The sequence below is a fragment of the Puntigrus tetrazona genome, unplaced genomic scaffold, assembly GCF_018831695.1.
Source record: "Puntigrus tetrazona isolate hp1 unplaced genomic scaffold, ASM1883169v1 S000000003, whole genome shotgun sequence".
Lineage (NCBI taxonomy): Eukaryota > Metazoa > Chordata > Actinopteri > Cypriniformes > Cyprinidae > Puntigrus > Puntigrus tetrazona.
Genome location: NW_025047683.1, coordinates 2,591,051 through 2,595,888, shown reverse-complemented (window position 1 = coordinate 2,595,888; position 4,838 = coordinate 2,591,051).

Genomic DNA, 4,838 nt, shown 5'->3' with positions numbered 1-4,838 from the left:
ATGTTTTCTATAAGGCCCACGCCACAGACTAACCCTAACCCTAACCCTAACCCTAACCTAGCCCTAACCTAATCCTAACCTCCTAACCTAACCTAACCCAGTAACCCTAACCTTAGCCCTAACCCTAACCCTAACCCTAACCCTAACCTAAACTTTAGCCCTAGCCCTAGCCCTAACCCTAACCCTAACCTCTAACCCTAATTTTAACCCTAACCCTAACCCTAGCCCTAGCCCTAGCCCTAACCCTAACCCTAACCCTAACCCTAACCCTAACCCTAACCCTAACCCTAACCCTAGCCCTAACCCTAACCCTAACCCTAACCCTAACCCTAACCCTAACCTTATTGGGCATGATTTTACTCTATAAAGGCCCTGGGTGACAGTTTTACACAGGGCCTGGGGTCACAGACTAACCCCATCACAATAGCACTTATTTGGGCATGATTTTATTTAATAAAGGCCCTGATTGAATGTTTTCTATAAGGCCTGCGCTCACAGACTAACCCCATCACAATAACACATATTTGGGCATGATTTTATTTAATAAAGGCCCTGGAAAAATGTTTTCTATAAGGCCTGCGCCACAGACTAACCTCGACACAGTAACGCTTTATTTGGGCATGATTTTATTTAATAAAGGCCCTGGATAAATGTTTTCTTTAAGGCCTGCGCTCACAGACTAACCCCCGTTACAATAACACTCTTATGGGCATGATTGTATTTAATAAAGGCCCTGGATGACAGTTTTCTTTAAGGCCTGCGCTCACAGACTAACCCCATCACAATAACACATATTTGGGCATGATTTTATTTAATAAAGGCCCTGGAAAAAATGTTTTCTATAAGGCCTGCGCTCACAGACTAACCCGACACAGTAACGCTTTATTGGGCATGATTTTATTTAATAAAGGCCCTGGATAAATGTTTTCTTTAAGGCCTGCGCCACAGACTAACCCCCGTTACAATAACACTGTTATGGGCATGATTGTATTTAATAAAGGCCCTGGATGACAGTTTTCTTTAAGGCCTGCGCTCACAGACTAACCCCATCACAATAACACATATTTGGGCATGATTTTATTTAATAAAGGCCCTGGAAAAATGTTTTCTATAAGGCCTGCGCTCACAGACTAACCCGACACAGTAACGCTTTATTGGGCATGATTTTATTTAATAAAGGCCCTGGATAAATGTTTTCTTTAAGGCCTGCGCTCACAGACTAACCCCAGTTACAATAACACTCTTATGGGCATGATTGTATTTAATAAAGGCCCTGGATGACAGTTTTCTTTAAGGCCTGCGCTCACAGACTAACCCCATCACAATAACACATATTTGGGCATGATTTTATTTAATAAAGGCCCTGGAAAAAATGTTTTCTATAAGGCCTGCGCTCACAGACTAACCCGACACAGTAACTCTTTGTTGGGCATGATTTTACTTAATAAAGGCCCTGGAAAAATGTTTTCTATAAGGCCTGCGCTCACAGACTAACCCGACACAGTAACGCTTTATTGGGCATGATTGTATTTAAAAAGGCCCTGGAAAAATGGTTTCTATAAGCCCTGCGCTCACTGACTAACCCCCGTTACAATAACGCTCTTATGGGCATGATTTTATTTAATAAAGGCCCTGGATGACAGTTTTCTTTAAGGCCTGCGCTCACAGACTAACCCGACACATTAACGCTTTATTGGGCATGATTGTATTTAATAAAGGCCCTGGATGAATGTTTTCTATAAGGCCTGCGCTCACAGACTAACCCCGACACAGTAACTCTTCATTGGGCATGATTTTATTTAATAAAGGCCCTCGATGAATGTTTTGTATAAGGCCTGCCTCACAGACTAACCCGACACAGTAACTCTTTATTGGGCATGATTTTATTTAATAAAGGCCCTCGATGAATGTTTTTCTATAAGGCCTGCCCTCACAGACTAACCCGACACAGTAACGCTTTATTGGGCGTGATTTTATTTAATAAAGGCCCTCGATGAATGTTTTTCTATAAGGCCTGCGCTCACAGACTAACCCGACACAGTAACTCTTTTTATTGGGCGTGATTTTATTTAATAAAGGCCCTGGAAAAATGTTTTCTATAAGGCCTGCGCTCACAGACTGACCCCGACACAGTAACTCTTTATTGGGCATGATTTTATTTAATAAAGGCCTCGATGAATGTTTTCTATAAGGCCTGCGCTCACTGACTAACCCCGTTACAATAACACTCTTATGGGCATGATTTTATTTAATTAAGGCCCTGATGACAGTTTTCTTTAAGGCCTACCTCACAGACTAACCCGACACAGTAACTCTTTATTGGGCGTGATTTTATTTAATAAAGGCCCTGGAAAATGTTTTTCTATAAGGCCTGCGCTCACAGACTAACCCGACACAGTAACGCTTTATTGGGCATGATTTTATTTAATAAAGGCCCTGGAAAAATGTTTTCTATAAGCACTGCGCTCACTGACTAACCTCTAAGTTACAATAACACTCTTATGGGCATGATTTTATTTAATAAAGGCCCTGGATGACAGTTTTCTTTAAGGCCTGCCCTCACAGACTAACCCGACACAGTAACTCTTTATTGGGCGTGATTTTATTTAATAAAGGCCCTGGAAAAATGTTTTCTATAAGGCCTGCGCTCACTGACTAACCCGTCACAATAACACAGATTTGGGTATGATTTTATTTATTAAAGGCCCTGGATGAATGTTTTCTACAAAGGCCTGCGCTCACAGACTCGCCCCGTTAAAGCAGCGACGCGCAGGGCACGAATTTCAGAGTTTTTAGAGAAAAAAAAAAAAAAAAAAAAAAAAAAAAAAAAAAAAAAATTAAAGTTGATGTAAAAGTTGCTCCTGGGTAAACGGCCACCTCCGGGGTCGCGGTGAAATTTGAATCGTGCCCGGGAAGAGGCCTCTCGGTCGGCCTGACTCGGAGCCTCGGAGGGTATGGAAGTCGGACCTTTCCCCGAAGTTGGACTTAGTGCAATTTTCGAAACGAAAATCATCCAGGCGCATATTTCAGCCGATCTCAGCCGGGTTAAGTGCGACTTCTCGGACGCTTTCCCACTCGACCCCGGCCTCCCTGGAGGAAATTTTTTTTCGTTCAAAACCTAAGTCCAAACATCCAGGCGCATATTTCAGCCGATCTCAGCCGGGTTAAGTGCGACTTCTCGGACGCTTTCCCACTCGACCCCGGCCTCCCTGGAGGAAATTTTTTTTCGTTCAAAACCTAAGTCCAAACATCCAGGCGCATATTTCAGCCGATCTCAGCCGGGTTAAGTGCGACTTCTCGGACGCTTTCCCACTCGACCCCGGCCTCCCTGGAGGAAATTTTTTTGCTTTCAAAACCTAAGTCCAGACATCCAGGCGCTTCATCCAGCCGATCTCGGCCGGGTTAAGTGCGACTTCTCGGACGCTTTCCCACTCGACCCCCTCCACCCTGGAGGATTTTTTTTTGCTTTCAAAACCTAAGTCCAAACATCCAGGCGCATATTTCAGCCGATCTCAGCCGGGTTAAGTGCGACTTCTCGGACGCTTTCCCACTCGACCCCGGCCTCCCTGGAGGAAATTTTTTTTCGTTCAAAACCTAAGTCCAAACATCCAGGCGCATATTTCAGCCGATCTCAGCCGGGTTAAGTGCGACTTCTCGGACGCTTTCCCACTCGACCCCGGCCTCCCTGGAGGAAATTTTTTTGCTTTCAAAACCTAAGTCCAGACATCCAGGCGCTTCATCCAGCCGATCTCGGCCGGGTTAAGTGCGACTTCTCGGACGCTTTCCCACTCGACCCCCTCCACCCTGGAGGATTTTTTTTTGCTTTCAAAACCTAAGTCCAAACATCCAGGCGCATATTTCAGCCGATCTCAGCCGGGTTAAGTGCGACTTCGGACGCTTTCCCACTCGACCCGGCCTCCCTGGAGGAAATTTTTCGCTCAAAACCTAAGTCCAAACATCCAGGCGCATATTTCAGCCGATCTCAGCCGGGTTAAGTGCGACTTCTCGGACGCTTTCCCACTCGACCCGGCCTCCTGGAGGAAATTTTTTTCGTTCAAAACCTAAGTCCAGACATCCAGGCGCATATTTCAGACGATCTCGGCCGGGTTAAGTGCGACTTCCCGGACGCTTTCCCACTCGACCCCGCCACCCTGGAGGAAATTTTTTGCTTTCAAAACCTAAGTCCAAACATCCAGGCGCATATTTCAGACGATCTCGGCCGGGTTAAGTGCGACTTCGGACGCTTTCCCACTCGACTCGGCCTCCTGGAGGAAATTTTTTTGCGTTCAAAACCTAAGTCCAAACATCCAGGCGCATATTTCAGCCGATCTCAGCCGGGTTAAGTGCGACTTCTCGGACGCTTTCCCACTCGACCCCGCCACCCTGGAGGATTTTTTTTGCTTTCAAAACCTAAGTCCAAACATCCAGGCGCATATTTCAGCCGATCTCGTCCGGGTTAAGTGCGACTTCTCGGACGCTTTCCCACTCGACCCCCGCCACCCTGGAGGAAATTTTTTTGCGTTCAAAACCTAAGTCCAAACATCCAGGCGCATATTTCAGCCGATCTCGGCCGCGTTAAGCCCCACTTCACGGGCGCTTTCCCACTCGACCCCCGCCACCCCGGAGGTATTTTTTAAGCGTTCAAAACCTAAGTCCAGACATCCAGGCGCATCTCACAGCCGATCTCGGCCGCGTTAAGCCCCACTTCACGGGCGCTTTCCCACTCGACCCCCGCCACCCCGGAGGTATTTTTTAAGCGTTCAAAACCTAAGTCCAGACATCCAGGCGCATCTCACAGCCGATCTCGGCCGCGTTAAGCCCCACTTCACGGGCGCTTT